The sequence below is a fragment of the Triticum dicoccoides genome, chromosome 7A (assembly GCF_002162155.2).
Source record: "Triticum dicoccoides isolate Atlit2015 ecotype Zavitan chromosome 7A, WEW_v2.0, whole genome shotgun sequence".
In the NCBI taxonomy this organism is placed as follows: Eukaryota; Viridiplantae; Streptophyta; class Magnoliopsida; order Poales; family Poaceae; genus Triticum; species Triticum dicoccoides.
The window spans coordinates 461,635,707-461,656,223 of record NC_041392.1 but is presented as its reverse complement, the minus strand read 5'-3'; positions in this window follow the sequence as shown (position 1 = coordinate 461,656,223).

Below are 20,517 nucleotides of genomic sequence, written 5' to 3'. Positions count from 1 at the left end.
ATCTGATCGTAATCTGTCAATTGGTTTCTCTCTCGAACATTGTGTCTCTATGCCTCACTCGGTAGCCCCCTTGATATGTATACTTCTCGCGCACGCACAGCTGTAGTGACGATGACGCTGAACCCAGTGTGCCTCATTTTTACCGGCCTCATGTGATAGTTTTCACCCTGTTTTCTGTTAATTAACAAGGCAACCTTTTCTTTGTTACTACTAGTGTATCTGAAATCATTCGGGCATACATAAAATATATCACTTCAACCCAATTATCGCAGTAACTATTTTAAAAGAAACTAGCTAGATGCCCATGCGTTGCACAGAACATCAAGATGCATTTGTATGAGTAGTTTATCTTGTGAGAGAAAAGGATGAACGAGGGAAGGCTGTATTTGCGAACGTGGAGAGGGGTGTGGGTATATTTTTGCAAAATTTCCATAGTTTTCTTCCTATCCGTTAGATATAAATCTGACGGCCTATATTGCAGGATGGCACACACACCATCATCACCAACTCTGTTTTCTACTCCCTCCATTCCTAAATATTTGTCTTTTTAGAGATTTCAACAAGTGACTACATATGGAGCAAAATGAGTGAATCCACACTCTAAAATATGTCTACATACACATCCATATGTGGTAGTCCATTTGAAATCTGAAAAAGACAAATATTTAGGAATGGATGGAGTATAAGAGTAGACATGGAGATATATCTCCGGCATGGTCTACAACAAAAATGTGCTGGACTGGTTAGCGTCGGATGCTCGCAACGCGATGACATGAGTTCGAAATCTGTCTTTAACTTTAGATTTTTATATCATATATTATTCAATCTATACTTCTTTCGCTACTATACTGATAGTGGAACCCACAGAGTACTTAGAATACAAGATTAAGGATGGACTTGTTTCTTTTTATCTTTCTGTACGATGTTGTAGCCACCCTGCAAGTCACATGTACACTGTACATGCAATTAACTTTTTATAGAGGGACAATCATACACGCAATTAACTCAAATGGATTGGACGTCACTCTATTATTTCCAGCATAAGAGCATCTCCAACGGCAGCCGACAAATTTCCTCCTGCTTCCTTCCGCGGAGGACGACATCAAACGCCAGCGGCATACATTTTCACAACTCTAACCAACCAGATGAAATTCGTGCAAACACGGACTAATTTCATATAAGCATGAAGGATTTCGTATAAAAAAGCCGGATCTTCATATAAACATGATGGATTTCATTACATTTACATGAACTAAGCGGTGCCAATCCGGCTCTCTTGGTATAATTAATACTCCCTCCGTCTGGAAATACTAGTCCTAGAAATGGATGTATCTAGACTTATTTTAGTTACTGATACATACAGTTTATCCATTCTTAGAAAAAAATCCCGCCGGCTGGAGAGGGAGTACATAATCTAAATGGCCGCCCGCGGATCCCTTTGTCTTCCTCATCTCCGGCAGACACTTTGCGGGGTCGACGAAGGTCCTCGGAAGAGACAAAGAAGCAAAGAAACCACCTGAATGCGCAGTCGTCACCTCGGCGGTGGTCTTCATGGGACCCAAGTGGCGGCGGCCTCCCGTGTTCTACTTCTCCTCGATGATGGCGGCGGACACGGAGAAGCTAGCCACCGACTTGTCGCTCTCCACGCACCCGGCTTCTGTCTCTTCCTGCATGGCGCTGCCGCAGGCACGGGAGGTGCGTCCACAGACACGGGAGGCGCGGCACTACAGACACTGGTGGCGCGGTATGGCGTGGTAGTGACGATGCCCGTACCGGTGTGCTCGTCACCGTGCCGGTGTGGAGCAACTCGCCACTCCTCATCGAGATGAACTAGAGCGGCGAGTTGTTGAACCACGTGCCTGCTTGGGGCGGCAACTAGCGCCGTTAGGCCAAGCGAGGTTGGTGAAGCACCGAGCGGCCTCGCCCGTATCCGGGGGGCTTGGCGGGCCACCCAGCCGGGTAATATGCCAGAGGACGGCTCCTCGGAAGCCATCGGAAGAGTGGAGAAAATGGTGAAGGAGGAGATGGGGGAGCGGTGGAGGGGTGCGATTCTAGCCCGTTGTCTGTCTAGCCTCGTGTAAATAGAGGGCGGACAGTAGGTGCTTGGCCGGCGTCTGGCCTCACTTAAACTGGGGGCGGACAGGAGGAGCTCGGCCGGTGTTGCATTTAATTCTGGCCCGCTCATGAATGGAATTGTGGCCGGAGTAGGTTTCTCGGTTTGCATGCGGGTTTGATGGAGGCGAGGAGGCGTGTTCAGCCGGGCGTGCAGCGGGTGGCGTAGTACTATTCAATTTGACAGCGGGCGGCGCAGTTCCTGATACAGCTTTAATGCAGACAGGAGAGGGAGTAGCAGTTCCCGAAATGTTGAACGGCCAATGCATCCTCCTTCAATTAATGCATGAGGGAAGTAATGGGAGGAGGACCGGGAAAGAGGCTGCACGATGTGAATGCAACATAGTTTACCCTCATATAAAGGCGCCCCTCCATTCCAATGCATCTACCAGATCGTATGCACCTAAGCATTTGCCTAAGCACCTACACTAAGCGCAAAAGAGCTCACTCCAGACCCATGGCGACGATGCGCATGAGCGGCCAGTGGCTGTGCCAGATGGTCCATGACATCGGCCTGCAGCATGGCACCGAGGATCGTCTCCAGATGGTGTTGGAGACCGGCTGGTGGATGGCTGCCGTCGACGCCAACTACGACTCTTAGTTGGACCAGATGATCGTTGCCACCACCAACAAGTTCACCGTCCTCAAGAAGCTCGCGGATGACATCGCCGTACTCCTCCAGCCCGCACACCCGGGCTCCTCATTGCCCGCCACCCTAATCGGCCTCCATGGCCGGAACCTCTTTCAAGCACTGGTGGCCCTGCGACTGCCCGCCGACGCCATGAAGAATGTCCACCTGGAGGTCGCGCTCGCCGCGGGGCGCCTCGCCATGCGAGAATTCGTCGACCTACACATCCACGTGTACGAGCAAATCATGTACATAGGTATCTACAAGGCCAGTGAGGACGCTGCGACGTTGGCCTTCCTCAACCGGCTAGAAGCCCTGGATGCCTTTGCTGAGAAGCACCTCGACCTCGCCATAAAAGTCGTCGATCGGTGGCCCGGCGCACTAAGTTGAGGAGGAGGAGGTCGTACGTTGATGGATGCATCTTTCTTCTTGCCTTCTGTAACCACCACTACGATCGCATAATCATCGTGGCCTTAATTCTTATTGTGCTATTGCATTCTTGTTCCAGTCAATACCGACATGTGCGATCCCTTTGCTTAATTATGTGCATCACTGTAACTAGTACTCCATCCGTGAATTTATAAGTTGTGCTTACCTTTCCCATCAACTTCGTGCAACGCGTGGGCATCTTGCTAGAAACACTGGAACATGTCGGACTGCGTGTGACCAAACCGACGATGCGCCAACCTAGCTACTACGTACCCTGCTTATCTGGCGAAAATAGACCCACCCTAGCGTTTCCAATCGTTATTTCTATCTATCGATCGTGCCAAGGAGTAGAACCAAAATGTTACAATTTATACATGTCTCTCTACTCCTACTCCTATAAAATACTCAGTTGGTGATGGTGGTGTGTCTGCCATCCGTCGTTTCTGACCATTAGATCTGCATCTAACGGCTGTGAGGTAAGTTGTGTCATTTTTGCAACAATAGCCCACCTCTCTGCTCCAATTTGCAGAAAACCCCTTATTATCTTGAAAGCAACCACATCCCTCCCTCACCTCATCAAAACAGCCTGAGAAATATATACTCCTATAAAAGACTCAGTTGGTGATGGTGGTGTGTCTGCCATCCATCGTTTCTGACCATTAGATCTGCATCTAATGGCTATGAGGTAAGTTGTGGCATTTTTGCAACAATAGCCCACTTCTCTGCTCCAATTTGCAGAAAACCCCTTATTATCTTGAAAGCAACCACATCCCTCCCTCACCTCATCAAAATAGCCTAAGAAATATATCTCTACTCGTATAAAATACTGAGTTGGTGATGATGGTGTGCCTGCCATCCTCCAATATAGGCCATCCGATCTATATCTGACGGATAGGAAGGAAACTATAGCAATTTTGCAGAAAGACACCCGCACCCCTCATCACATTTGCAGATAAGGCCTTCCATAGTTCATAATTATCTCCCACAAGATAAACTACTCATATAGCATATTGATGTTCCATGCAACACACGGGCATCTAGCTAGTACTCCTATAAAAGTCTCAGTTACTGATTGTAACATCCCAAAAATTTAAATTTTGGAATGTTATAATAAATAGATAGATTGAATGTTTGTTTGATTGTTGTGTGATTGATTGAGTGAAATTGGAAACTTTTTGAAAGTTAAATGAGAGGGAATAAAAGGACTTTTCCAAACTTTCACCTTTTTGCATTTTGATCTCCATGAATTCAAATTCTTTTCACCACGAAACCCTAGAGAGAAGATAACATGACTTCTTCCATTTATTTAAATAGGGGTGTTGAAAATATTTGAATTTCATCTGAAAATATTTCCAGTTCTGAAACTTTAAGCAACTCAATGATTTTCATGAGAGAAGATAAAATGACTTCTTCAAAACAAATGAAATATGAGTTGGGAGTTTCAAAGAAACTCAAATTTAAAATCCATTTGAAATTATTATTGTTTTCAATTTGGGTTATTTGAGTTTTATTCAAATTATTTTTCTCCAAAAACAAAATACATGGAAAATAGGGTAACATGATTCCCTACAATAGATAATTGGAGAAAAAAGTAAATTTGAAATCATTTTCGTATTTTTAAAATGATTTTCATTGGATTTTATTAGACCAGTAGCACTCTTTGAATTATCTGAATTTGTGTGGATTTTATTTGGCATTATAAAAATGTCCATATCGTAGAAAATCTTTTTCTGAAAATTTTGATATATAATATGCCTATATAAAAATTTTATTTTATTTTTTTATTCGGTTTTCCTTCTATTTCTATTTAAAGAAAACTGTATGTGTGGCCCATATTTATTTATCGCCTACATGCGCAGTATAGTAGCTTCTAGCGCCCCATTGTTTTTTTCTCCCTTAAATAGACCAGGCCCAGCCAGCCTTTTCATTTTTTTTATTTTTTTTCTTAGGCCGAATTTTGTAAAAAAAAACTGCAGCAGCAGCGTGCACGCGGCCGGCCGAAGGCCTTTAGGCCCATGCGAGCCGCTCACCTCTTTTCATCTCTGTTTCGTATATTTTCGTCTACATTTAGTCCCACATTGCCTAGCTTTTGACCTCTAAGCCTCTTTTCCACCAATAAATATAGACCCATAGAGCCTCCAAAAATCATCCGATTCGAGTTAAATCAATATTTTGGTTTGACTAGATTCATTTAATAAAAATATATTTCTCCTCTCCGGCGCGACTTATAGAAATTTTCTCTTCTCTCCAAAGTCATCTTTTCTCTGCCTTATAAAAGTATCTTTCTTTTTTTCTTATACTTCCGTAGTTTATTATTTTTAGACTAATATGATAAAATAATTAGATTATCAATTAGTCTACGTATTTATACATTAGACCCTAGCCCGTAGCAATTTTTTCTTCCGTAAAACAGCTTGGCCCTGATTTTTCAAATAGCCGTAACTTTTTACTCGTTTGTCCAAATCCAACGAAACCAACACCCACTTCTTCGTTATGATCTCCTCTATCCAGTAATCCAACCCAAACATGTTTTTAAAAATTTAAACATTGAATTAGATGATATTTGAATTCAAACTTCGTTTGATGATAACTTGAGTTTCGTAGCTCCGTTTGAGTTGATTCTTTTTGCAAATCGAAGCTCTTGACCTAAACCTTCTGATAAGGCCAAATTCATATAATTTTGGTACTGTTAGAAATTGTTTTATGTTGCAAGAGTTATTTGCTTGGTTTTGGTGTTTTCTGAACTGTCTTCTTCGTTCTTCCAGATCTTCTGAGTGATTGCTTATGTGTGGTTACTATTGCTTGCTTACGATAGATTGACCGGAGTGTGACGAGTAGAACTATCAAGAGTTTTGAGTGTGAATCATCTTCATCAACATTGCAGGCAATTTCACACTTTGATCATATCCCTTTCATACCCAGTGTTTATGCATTAGTTTCACCCTCAAACATTGCATGACTAGGATTGATAACATGTGGGTATTGGAAAGTAGTTGATGAGGTAGGAACCTATTGCCCTGCATTCAAACCTTGAGAGTTACTATTACGTTATGCTTATATTGCCATGTTATGCTCGTAGACAAGGATTGGGTTTGAGAGTATTTCATGACAGATGTGAGATTGTTAATTAATGGTTTACTTAAGGTGGCAACTTTAACACACATCTGGGTGGACTGAGGCACCTGGGTATTCCAGCGATTGCCTGTCTAGGCACCTGGGTATTCCAGGATTGCCTGTTTTTTTATGGACCGCCACCTAGGCTCAAAGGGATCATGAGATTATTCATACTAGAAACTTCCGTGTGTAGCCACAAGCTATTATGGGCTCTAGCATAGTTGATTAAGTTGTGTGAACTCTTACAGTAGTAGACTAGCAGATGTAGGGGAAAGTAGGTGTAACGGTCTACCAGATCGTAAGGTGCTAGCGCTTCTGAAAGACTATGTCTCGGTCATCCGTTTCTCAAACACCATGTAGTGCGAGAAATCAAACGGAGGCGATAGAGTCTTGTGGGGAAAAGTGCACAAACCTCTACAGAGTGTATAAACTAATCATGGTTAGCCGTGTCCCCAGTTATGGGCGTCTTGAGTATCTAGTACTTGGATTATCATGTGAATCTCATCACATTACTTTAAATTAATTTTGTTGGGTTTAATGATGTTACTTAATTGGGATTGAGAATGCTGTCAACCATTCTCAATGTTCAACAACCACCATGATAGTTAAGTAAAATTTATTCCTTTGCAGTAGGGAAAATTTGGCTTTTCGCAAAAACATTATAACCATAGAGCTTTTCCACCAGCCAAATATGCATGTAAAGATAGCCATTGTTCATCATTTCTCTCTATGGTGTGAATTTGCCAGTACATTCAATGTACTGAGCCTTTGTGGCTGCAATGTCTCATGTTGTAGGAATCTTACGAAGAGTAAGTGATACGTTAGGGTTATGATTTCTACACTCAACTTTGTCGTTGGTGTTGATGGGAATCCACAACCTTGTTACTTGCGCTATTTTGGATTGAGGTAATAGTATTTACATTACTTTATACATGTGATTTACCTCTGTTATAAATCCTCGAGTACTGTGTGTGTCAGCATACCGATCCAGGGATGACACTTAAGCACAGAGACTTGATCCATTCGGGTCGGATCGCTCCAAGATGGTATCAGAGCACATGTTGACTGTAGGACGTGTCCCTAGAAACTGGCAAGCCCATAGCAAAGATTTTTCTCTACAACTTTCCCTTTCAAAAAGATCTTTTACCTCTCTTCTCTTCTGAGCTTATTCAAAAATTCCCTTTAGTAAGACCATACCCCTTTCCCCTTTTGACCACATGAAGATTCGACTAATGAGACCACTCCAAGAAGTACAAGATATCGGACAACTAAGACCACTTCGGAATGAAGAGTATTTTCCGTGCATCTGAATAATGGAAACTACAACGGTTGAAGACCGAAGACAAGTAGAATTTGAAGGCTCTGAAGAATTCCCAGATTTGTATGACCTAGGAAGGCTACCCTTATGGAACTTGGCAGACTATGGAAGTTGTCAATACCCGAGATCAAGGTGTATCGAAGAAAGACTGAAACAAGGAGCATGAGAACTTGAAGTTTTGTCAAAGAAAACCCTAAGGCAGGAGATATCAACTATAGAATGATAGCTCATGGGAATGACAAGAGCAGAAACACGGTTACCCGTGATGTCATCGCCCGCTGATGCTATTGTCACCGTGCTGAGTTAAGGATGCATTTCTTCAGAATGGATTTGATGGAAGAAGGCTGATGGAGCACCTTTTAGTAAGATGAAGTTTTAACCTTAGCCGGTGTATCACCAGGATCTGGAGTAGTACATCAAGAAGTTTAAGGTGGAGCTCCATGAAGCCGTATTAGACAAGGAAGTATTTCATGAGGAACTCAGGACCCTAAAGATGAGAGTAGCTAAGCTGGAGGAGCAAAACCTCGAGATACCGGAGATTCGTCAGGAACTGAAGGACAGTAGGACCATGGTTCATGCGAAGGATGTTGAAACCAGAAGTTTGGAATGCAACTCCAGAATATTAAAGGATGTCACGAGAGACTTCGCGTCAACAGAGTTGATCTGGCAAAAGAACTTGAGAAAGACAAGAATGATCGGAAGAAGCCATTGGAGGCATGAACAAGGCTTGAAGAGTTTGGAGACATTGAAGATTTATTGACCTTTAGAAGACCAAACCCCTGTTATATACCTACGTTAGATGCGACGTTTGTGAGCTATCATTTGTTTGATGTTTTTCCCGACAGCCACAAATAAAATGTGTCTTTTCAAAACTTTTGTTTGTATTGTGTGTATCCCTCTCTATCTCTCTTATCTCACCCCAAACCCATGGACCCAATAGAGGATGAATGAAGATGAGCTTATATTTTCTGGACCGATGAGTCAATTGGAGACGGACCAACGGATTCAAAACATGGAGGATCACATGAAGAATAACCCTATAGTCGGAAAGGATATGACCCAGCATGATCTTCAGTGCTTTAAAAGAGGTGTTGCTACTTGCTGGAGGATGTACCAAACCATCAATGGATGGCAAGGAGTAACCACTTGGAAAGAATTTAAGTTGACTCTGCCAAAGTCTCGGCTTGTGTCCCAGAAGTTGAAGCCTTATGGGAAGGATATGAAGAAACCTTGTGCATGCAAGATTTGTGGAGAAATAGGACACACCCATAAAGAACACAAGGATGAATGCCCTAATTGTGAAGGAAGTCACCCAGTTGAAGAATGCCCAACTAGGCAGATTACTTGTTTCTTGTGTGAAGGGACTACCCACTATCCTGCTTAGTGTCACATTTACCCCATGGTACAACGAACCATCCAGCAGAAGAAAGAAGTAATGAAAGGAGCCCTCATGGAAATTTTAGAAGAAGTTGTGATGAAGGAAGGGATGGAGGACACACCTAAAGAAGACCCGAGTAAACCCTACACTAAGTCTTGCTATTCATGTGGAGAAGAAGGACACATCTCCCAAAATTGTTTGAATGGGGATCTAGTATAATTCCCGACAAAGGAAGTAGAATATGACCCACAAGAAATAGAAGCCATGATTGGCATGGAAAGGTCTAGGAAGAGAAGCAGATTGGATTCCAGGAAGGACCTGAGTCATATCACCTGTTACAGGTGCAAGGAGTCAGGGCACTACCTCAACAATTGCCCAAAAAGGAAACCTTGATACTTGTCAGAAGTAATATGTTATAGTTGTAATGGAGCAGGGCACTTTGCCAGAGAATGCCCCAAGGAGAAGGAAACTTGTGCTAGATAGTTGAGTTTGCAACAAAAGAAATGGAGTAGTAGAAGTGAGAACATTTTCTTTTATATTGAGGTGTTGAGTTGAGACATGTAATGGAAAAGCGAGAGATTGTAATCACTTGAGAATGAATAAAGTTAGCATCGTTGGTACTGATATGGATTTTATGAGTTGTTACTCTATGAAGAAGAATTTTGGCCATTCTAAGGATATGAGAAATGTGGTCTATGGAAGATTTGTGCATTTTAAGGGTGGTAGTACCCTGTAAGAATCGTTGACCCCTGGAAAAGATAAGGATACTCCACTGAGTGGATTTCAGACAAAATGAATATGAGTTTTGTCTCGATATGTGTGATGCCCCAAGAGTATGTGGGATGAAGTTGGAGGCCGTCAGTTGTTGGACCAAATGTGATCAAGGAGTCAGAAGAGAATGTTAAGTTGATTCGAGATAGACTGAAGGTAGCTCAGTCCAGGCAGAAGAGTTATGCGGACTAAAAAAACACAAGGAGGTAGTCTATGAAATTGGAGACAGAGCATGTCTTCGTGTGTCCCCTCTGCGAGGAGTTAAACGAATTGGAGTTAAGGGAAAGTTAGCCCCGAGATTTGTAGGACCATACCGAGTTTTGGAGTGTATGGGAGAAGTGGCCAACAAGTTGGAGTCACCCGAAGGACTGACAGGAGTTCAAGATGTGTTTCATGTTTCCCAGTTGAAGAAGTGCCATGCAGAGATGGCCAATATTCCCCTATAAGGACGCTTGACACTGGAAAGGATAATGATGTTCCACGGAGTGGAATATGGACTCCATAAGTATAAGTTTTTATCTCGGTATGTGGGATATCCCACGAGGATGAAGAGATAAATTACTATTGGATATAAAGGAGGTATGATGTCGGAAATATGGATCAATGGAAACTCCATGATGAGTCTGAGTAATCATGTCCTAGTTTGGTGCCAATAGAAGGAAGGAAGACAATACAATTGGATGGATTTAAGAATACTAGGAAGTTGGAAGTTGGAATAATGATCAGTTGCCCGATGATAAGTTCAAGGACTACAAGTGATGAGATGGGCCATAACCCACAGGCCCCAGGACCTGCCAAGGAGCAAGCACACTCTTGTTGAAGGAAAAACCCTAGAAGAAGTTACGTTTACCGACAGATGATTTTATAGGAGTAACGCAAACCTGAGAGTTGTGAAGGACCGATAGATGTTTGTTTGGCTTGCAGAACCAATGGATTTATCCGAACTTGGTTCGTTGACAAGAGAAATTCTGCAATGCTTGTGAGGATGACCGAGTGTTAGAATGCGAGATTCGCTAAACCGTATATAAGGTAATGATTTGGGTGCGGGATGGATTGATCACCATACCGACTTACTCTTATTGTTCGCCTTGATATATGGGATGGTAAATCTGAGTGACTTACCTATAGTAGAGAGACGACGATCAAAACCCTGTTTAAACCTTAGAATGGTATAAGAAATTTTTCCCTTATACAAGGCAGCTTTTGCCAACCGTAGGTTATACGGTGAGGATCAACTAGACCCATTTCTCGCAGAAGGAACCATAAATTGTTGACCACCATGAGATATCGATAGTTGTTTAGTTTTGGCGCCAGACCCGTCAGCTAAGAAGACCCAGTCACAGAAGAACCTTACCAAGATGAAAGACAGAAGAATTGAGGAAAAGGTTATGCCACTATCGAAAGAGCCCAGATAAGGAATTATCCTGAAGATCTGAGAAGACCGACACTGTTAACAATATGGATGAAGTATATGAGTTTTGATGGAACCGTAACCATGCTTCAAAGGGTGGTAGCACCCGAGACCCCGGAGACGATCGATGGATTTTGAGGAGACCCCCAAAACCCTAACCTTTTCTTGCTAGCCTCTCCGAATCTCGAGGACAAGATTCATTTTAAGGGTGGTAGGTTTGTAACATCCCAAAATTCTAAATTTTGGAATGTTATAATAAATAGATAGATTGAATGTTTGTTTGATTGTTGTGTGATTGATTGAGTGAAATTGGAAACTTTTTGAAAGTTAAATGAGAGGGAATAAAAGGACTTTCCCAAACTTTCACCTTTTTGCATTTTGATCTCCGTGAATTCAAATTCTTTTCATCACGAAACCCTAGAGAGAAGATAACATGACTTCTTCCATTTATTTAAATAGGGGTGTTGAAAATATTTGAATTTCATCTGAAAATATTTCCAGTTCTGAAACTTTAAGCAACTCAATGATTTTCATGAGAGAAGATAAAATGACTTCTTCAAAACAAATGAAATATGAGTTGGGAGTTTCAAAGAAACTCAAATTTAAAATCCATTTGAAATTATTATTATTTTCAATTTGGGTTATTTGAGTTTTATTCAAATTATTTTTCTCCAAAAACAAAATACATGGAAAATAGGGTAACATGATTCCCTACAATAGAAAATTGGAGAAAAAAAGTAAATTTGAAATCATTTTCGTATTTTTTAAAATGATTTTCATTGGATTTCATTAGACTAGTAGCACTCTTTGAATTATCTGAATTTGTGTGGATTTTATTTGGCATTATAAAAAATGTCCATGTCATAGAAAATATTTTTCTGAAACTTTTGATATATAATATGCCTATATAAAATTTTTATTTTATTTTTTATTTGGTTTTCCTTCTGTTTCTATTTAAAGAAAACTGTATGTGTGGCCCATATTTATTTATCGCCTACATGCGCAGTATAGTAGCTTCTGGCGCCCCATTCTTTTTTTTCTCCCTTAAATAGACCAGGCCCAGGCAGCCTTTTCATTTTTATTTTTTTTTTCTTAGGCCGAATTTTGTAAAAAAAACTGCAGCAGCAGCGTGCACGCGGCCGGCCGAAGTCCTTTAGGCCCATGCGAGCCGCTCGCCTCTTTTCATCTCTGTTTCGTATATTTTCGTCTACATTTAGTCCCACATTGCCTAGCTTTTGACCTCTAAGCCTCTTTTCCACCAATAAATATAGACCCATAGAGCCTCCAAAAATCATCCGATTCGGGTTAAATCAATATTTTGGTTTGACTAGATTCATTTAAGAAAAATATATTTCTCCTCTCCGGCGCGACTTCTAGAAATTTTCTCTTCTCTCCAAAGTCATCTTTTCTCTGCCTTATAAAGGTATCTTTTTTTTCTTATACTTCCGTAGTTTATTATTTTTAGACTAATACGATAAAATAACTAGATTATCAATTAGTCTACATATTTATACATTAGACTCTAGCCCGTAGCTATTTTTTCTTTCGTAAAACAGCTTGGCCCTGATTTTTCAAATAGCCGTAACTTTTTACTCGTTTGTCCAAATCCAACGAAACCAACGCCCACTTCTTCATTATGATCTCCTCTATCCAGTAATCCAACCCAAACATGTTTTTGAAATTTTAAAAGTTGAATTAGATCATATTTAAATTCAAACTTCGTTTGATGATAATTTGAGTTTCGTAGCTCCGTTTGAGTTGATTCTTTTTGCAAATCGAAGCTCTTGACCTAAACCTTCTGATAAGGCCAAATTCATATAATTTTGGTACTGTTAGAAAAAAATTTATGTTGCAAGAGTTATTTGCTTAGTTTTGGTGTTTTCTGAACTGTCTTCTTCATTCTTCCAGATCTTTTGAGTGAGTTCTTATGTGTGGTTACTATTGCTTGCTTACGATAGATTGACCAGAGTGTGACGGGTAGAACTATCAAGAGTTGAGTGCAAATCATCTTCATCAACATTGCAGGCAAGTTCACACTTTGATCATATCTCTTTCATACCCAGTTTTTATGCATTAGTTTCACCCTCAAGCATTGCATGAGTAGGATTGATAACATGTGGGTATTGGGAAGTAGTTGATGAGGTAGGAACCTATTGCCCTGCATTCAAACATTGGGAGTTACTATTACGTTATGCTTATATTGCCATGCTATGCTCATAGACGTGGATCGGGTTTGAAAGTATTTCATGACAGATGTGAGATTGTTAATTAATGGTTACTTAAGGTGGCAACTTTAACACACATCTGGGTGGATTGAGGCACCTGGGTATTCCAGCGATTGCGTGTCTAGGCACCCGGGTATTCCAGGATTGCCTGTTTTTTTATGGACCGCCACCCAGGCTCAAAGGGATCATGAGATTATTCATACTAGAAACTTCCGTGTGCAGCCACAAGCTATTATGGGCTCTAGCATAGTTGATTAAGTTGTGTGAACTCTTACAGTGGTAGACTAGCAGATGTAGGGGAAAGTAGGTGTAACGGTCTACCTGATCGTAAGGTGCTAGCGCTTCTGAAAGACTATGTCTCGGTCATCCGTTTCTCAAACACCATGTAGTGCGAGAAATCAAACGGAGGCGATCGAGTCTTGTGGGGAAAAGTGCACAAACCTCTGCAGAGTGTATAAACTAATCATGGTTAGCCGTGTCCCCGGTTATGGACGTCTTGAGTATCTAGTACTTGGATTATCATGTGAATCTCATCACGTTACTTTAAATTAATTTTGTTGGGTTTAATGATGTTACTTAATTGGGATTGAGAATGTTGTCAACCATTCTCAATGTTCAACAACCACCATGATAGTTAAGTAAAATTTATTCCTTTGCAGTAGGGAAAAATTGGCTTTTTGAAAAAACATTATAATCATAGAGCTTTTCCACCAGCCAAATATGCATGTAGAGATAGCCATTGTTCATCATTTCTCTCTATGGTGTGAATTTGCCAGTACATTCAATGTACTGACCCTTTGTGGCTGCAACGTCTCATGTTGCAGGAATCTTACAACGAGTAAGTGATACGTTAGGGTTACGATTTCTACACTAAACTTTGTCGTTGGTGTTGATGGGAATCCACAACCTTGTTACTTCCGCTATTTCGGATTGAGGTAATTGTATTTACGTTACTTTATACATGTGATTTACCTCTGTTATAAATCCTCGAGTACTGTGTGTGTCAGCATACCGATCCAGGGATGACACTTAAGCACATAGACTTGATCCATTCGGGTCAGGTCGCTACAGTGATGGTGGTGTGTCTGCCATCCGTCGTTTCTAACCATTAGATATGCATCTAACGGTTGTGAGGTAAGTTGTGGCATTTTTGCAACAATAGCCCACTTCTTTGCTCCAATTTGCAGAAAACCCGTTATTATCTTGAAAGCAACCACATCCCTCCCTCACCTCATCAAAACATCCTGAGAAATATATTTTGAGTGAAAAGTACTCCCTACGTTCCTAAATATTTGTCTCTCTAGAGATTTCAATAAGTGACTACATACGGAGCAAAATGAGTGAATCTACACTTCAAAATATGTCTATATAATCCGTATGTGATAGTCCATTTGAAATCTCAAAAAAGACAAATATTTAGGTACGGAGGGAGTAATATATTCGGAGTATATCAAAACAAGAGTGATTTCTTTCAAGTTTGTGAACAAATACTACTATTCTACTACTTTGGATCCGTCACAACGCACGGGCACATTGCTGGTAAAAGGAAAAGGCCTGCCGCGTTCGCGTCGCACCCCCACATGCCCGAGAATCGGGAGTACAACACGGCCCGTCCGGCTTGACATATAGCTTAGGGAAGGCGTGTTGCCTAGCATTTTCACTTTCATGTGGGACCGCCGTTGAGCAAACCGACACCCCGCCCGCCGCCGGGTTGGAAAACAGAAACGAGGGGAAGATCTAGTTGTAGCATGGAAGCCAAGAAATTTGGTGTCAGATGGGGCTCGTTGATAGAGTATGAGCATTCCGTACTACTCTACTCCTACTAGTACCAAGTTTGTAGTACTATACAACTAGTAGTACCACTATACAACTAGTAGGTATGTGCACGGCACATCATCGTAGGAACAAAAAATGGGAAGATCTTGTTTTGGGTGATTTATCTTTTTTCCAGTCAACGTAGTATGAATAATATGATGTGGGGGGCACCCATGAAGCTTATGTGGCTTGGTTTCATGGCTACGAAAGGTTAGAGAAAAATAAATAGATAATGTGTTTAGAGTGCACTCCACTAAACAGATATTCTTTGGATCCATTGCAACGGGCCGGCACATCTATATCTATACCCCCTATATAGTGTGTGAATAACTTTGAAAGTTGGTCGTTGGATGAAGCCAATCCGACGTTACAAAGATGGCAAATCAGAGCACTACTGGCCGTTGGATATCATCTACATTCCACCAGATTCTGCCACATGGATAATCTAGAAGACTCTATGGTTGAACTTCATTCATGACTAACTTTGCCACAACTAAGCTTAGGCAAAGTGTGTCTGCCACAAAAAATGTGGCTAACAAAATGGCCACCACAAGTGTGGCAAGTGATTTGGCAAGAAGTTGAGTCTATGACATGTGGACCATGTAGCTAGAAAAGTGCGGCAAGCCACAAGTGTAGCAATGAACCAAACACATGACTGGTGTGTTTGGTAGGGTGTATGAAGGGTGCGTGATCCCAAGAGTTCCCTTCTCGACCCACTTTTGGGTGTTTGGTAGAGTGTATGGAGGGTGCATGAGTCCACACTAGATTAGCACAAATGCAGTAGAAGCATGCATGAAGAGAGCATACATGAAGAGGGGTGTTGAGTTGAGCATGCATGAAGAGGGAACAACTATGCTAAGACGAGAACGCAACCAAACACACTTGTGGCACCCCTAAGCTTAGGCGTGGCAACCTTAGGCTGCAAACAAAACCATAACTTTGAAAGTTGGTCATTGGATGAAGCCAATCCGACGGTACAAAGATGGCAAATCCGAGCACTACTGGCCGTTGGATATCATCTACATTCCACCAGATTTTGCCACATGTAGAATCTAGAAGACTCCACATGTAGAAGCATAATGCATGAACCACCAGAATCTCATGCGTGCAATGCACGTGTACCTTACTAGTAGTTAGTAGTAGTAAGAAAAAAATTCCGGGTTTGGCACGAGCTCGTATTGCAGGAGCACCACAAGGCCTGCCGCATGAGTTACATTTCCCTCTCGGGGCCCACGGGACCGAACTTCAATGGCTTAGTGCCCGGCCTATGAGTCAATGACATGCGGACCTTAAATGCGGCTGGCCCACATGTCATTCTCATGGTGGTGGTGTGGTTCGCGACTCACTCGTTCGAGATGAACCAGCCGGTGGTGGCGTGGCTGTGGCGAGGGTGCCACAGCTAGACGTCGGGGCGTTACGAGGCATAGATGGCCACACCGGCAGGTACTACCTGTAGTACAGAAGTACTCCAGCTGAGGATTGATGCCCGGGATGAAATTTGTCACAACCGCTGGATGAAAATTCGATGGTGCGGGAGTACGGATCGGAGCACAGCAGCGGAGCAGGCAAACCGCGTCCAATCGGGTGTGGCTGTGGTAGAAAGTTGATGGTCGCCGCAGTTTAGTTAGCCCGCATGTCATGCACACAAAGGCAGAGGAGCAGTGGGGCCGAGAGGGATGAGGCGCACGTCGGGGGGTGAGGATCCCCTAACATGAACAATCCTACCATTCTTTCACTGACATGTGGGACCCCCAAGTGTGGGTCCCACCTGTCAGCGAAGAAAAGGGAGGGTAAGGCAGTGATAGCCATGTCATAGCATCCATGTCCACGTGAAACAAGAAACATGATGGTCGTCGTGGTCCAACTTCCATGGATAAGCTGTCATGTCTGCTGACACATGTATAACAAAACTAGAGTGTTTATATTTCAAGCCTGTGAACAAGTATTATTCTACTACTTTGGATCCATTGCAACGCATGGGCCAGCACATTGGTAGTAGTAGTGTCTATCTCTATCTCTAGAGGCTTTCCCTCGTTCATCCTTTTCTCTCACAAGATAAAGTACTCATACAAATGCATCTTGATGTTCCGTGATGACAAACCAGGGGACTTGTTTCGTATGGGACACATCCTATGATATACTCCCTCTCTCCTAGTTTATTTATTTTCAATCTTTTCGTTTTATAAGTTTCAAATTCAAATTTAGAGGGGCAGTGGGGCCGAGAGGGGTGAGCCGCAGGTCGGGGGACGTGTGGTGTCGTGGGTTCGTGCGGCGTCGTGGGAATCGCGTGTGGCTGTGGTAGAAACTTGATGCTCGCCGCATTTAAGGTGGCCCACATGTCATGCACACAAAGGCAAAGGGGCGGTGCGACCGAGAGGGGTGAGGCGCACGTCGGGGGACGTGGTGCCGTGGGTTGGAGCGGCGTCGTGGGAATCACGAGTGGCAGTGAATGAAACGTGATGGTCGCTGTAGTTGAACTTCCATGGACAAGCTGTCATGTCTATGGACACATGCATTGCATACCGATCACTGGAAGGAGTAGCAGAGAAAGCTAGGCGGATAAATAGTTCCTTATAGTCAAGCGGACCCATGCTACTACTTGTTCCAAAGACATGCACACCATCGAAATAGTCCATCTATATTAATATACATAGAGAGGGAATATTTTTTACAAGAGAGGAAATAGTTCATCCATCCATAATGCCCTGCTGCTGGTGCAGCATCTTCTTCTTCTTGTTGTTCTCATTTTCTGTGGGAGACGGCTTTGCAACAAGCTCTCTGGACCTTGCAGCTATCTCGAAACTCACACGGGCATCGAGGGCAGCATATTTTATCCGCTCGTACGTCAAGGGATAATTCTCCCATCCAGATGACCTTAATGCTAGCGTCTCGTCACCCTTCTGAAGATTTGTTCTAAGCACAAAATTTTCTACGTCGAATAGGGATGGTGTTGGTTTATCACAATCTTCTACAGGAATTTTTATTCTGGTTTGTAGGTCAGCAATGCTTTTCAAATCAAGGTTGTATGGCTCCAACACTACAGGAATTAGCTACTTTGCCGTCTGCCACGACGGACGGCAAAGGCATGAACGGCGGACGGCAAAAGGCTCCGGCAAAGTAAGGTCCGGCAAAGAGCTACTTTGTCGTCTGCTTTAGGCGGCTGGCGGCAAAGGGGCCTTTGCCATCAGCAGCAGATGGCAAAGAAAGCAGACGGCAAAAATTGCGTTGTTAGTCCATTAGGTGGCTAACGGCAGGCCTTTGCCGTCCGCCGCTGATGGCAAAATTTGTCCTGCCTTTGCCGTCTGCCGAATGATGTCAGCTAGACGTCACTACACGGCAGGCCTTTGCCGTCCGCCGCGGACGGCAAAATTTGTCCTGCCTTTGCCGTCAGGCACTATAGGCAAACTAACCAAATGGGTCAGCTCCCAGGAAGCATAGTTGGCTGCCACGTGGCTTCTTTGCCATCTGTCATGGAAGGCAAAGAGCCTGCATATTGGATCTTTTTCTGTTTTTTTAAATCCAACAATTTTCACAGCAAATATATATCACATATATAGATATATTTCACAGGGCTATTTACAGCAAACATATCACATATCCAGCACATAAGTTTCATCCATTCATACATAAGCAAGTTCCATCAAGTTGCACATACACATTGTTCCATCCATACATATTACAATGCAAAGTTTCATCAAGATAGCAAGTTCCATAATAGCAAGCTAGAAGAATACTTGAAGAGAATGAAAGAAAAAACAAGCACTCCATCATAGCAAGCTAGCTTCCATGAAGTGAATGAAATCTGCAAAATGGCAAATAAGAAAGTTAGAAATAGGTGACTAGAAGAAGAAGACTAGAACAAGAAGTATATGTCATTTATGAGCTAACTTAGGTGAAATGGATCATATATGAGCTAACTAAGTTGAAATGGGTCGTTTATGAGCTAACTAAGGTGAAATGGATCATTTATGAGCTAACTTAGTTGAAATGGGTTGTTTATGAGCTAACTAAGGTGAAATGGATCGTTTTTGAGCTAACTAAGTTGAAATGGATTGGCTTTTAGCTAACTTAGGTGAAATGGGTCATTTATGAGCTAACTTAGTTGAAATGGGTCGTCTATGAGCTAACTAAGGTGAAATGGATCGTTTTTGAGCTAACTGAGGTGAAATGGATCGTTTTTAGCTAATTTAGGTGAAATGGATCATTTATGAGCTAACTTAGTTGAAACGGATCATTTATGAGATAACTTAGGTGAAATGGATCATTTAAGAGCTAATTTAGGTGAAATGGATCGTTTTTAGCTAACTTAGGTGAAATGGATCATTTATGAGCTAACTTAGTTGAAATGGATCGTTCATGAGCGAACTTAGGAAAAAGCATCATTTTAGAGCTAACCTAGGTGTGATGGGTCATTTTGGAGCTAACCTAGGTAAGATGGGTCATTTTGGAGCTAACCTAGGTAAGATGGGTCATTTTGGAGCTAACCTAGGTGAAATGGGTCATTTTAAAGCTAACATAGGTAAAATGGATCACTTAGGAGCTACTCTAGGTAAAATGGGTAATGATAGGTCACTTAGGTAATGATAGGTCCTAATCCCACCCGAGTATGTGTAGATTGGGTTCATTTTCCCATGCTATGCTCCGGACCCGACGCAAAATTTCGGCAGCACCTCCCCGCTGTTCTCCTGATACACGTCTCTGCAATAAACAGAGAGGATGTGTACCCGGAGAACAACAGGGGAGGCACTGACGAAATTTATGCGTCGGATCCGGAGCAAAGCATATGGGAAAATGAACCGAATCTACACATACTTGGGCTGTCCATGGATAGCGTTAGACAATTCAAAAGAATCAAGGTTATCAATATGCAAATGAATGCATATTTATAACTATGACGCTTTCGAACAGGAGACACATATTGGTTAAGCATACTGATGATTCAAGACACATATATAGCTAGCTATCAAGTTTCATCGGCACGAACACCGGAATAGAGCAAATAATTAATGGGGGAGGAGGACATGTCATTTGTGCTCACCCACGAACAAAGGGGCAGAGCTCGTCAAACGCACGGCGAGGTCGTCGAACACCAAACCTCGCAGCGGTGAAGCAACTGCACATTTAAATCTACCCAATCAACACAATTATATATGATGTTTTTCATAACAAAATCGAAAAATATATGACCTAACTAATAATTCACAAATATATGACCCTGTCGGCCTCTGGAAGGCCAAAGAACACCTTTTTGGGAGGTGTCGGGGGTCGGGGTGTCGTGTCGGTGTCGGGGTCGGGGTGTCGTGTCGGTGTCGGGGT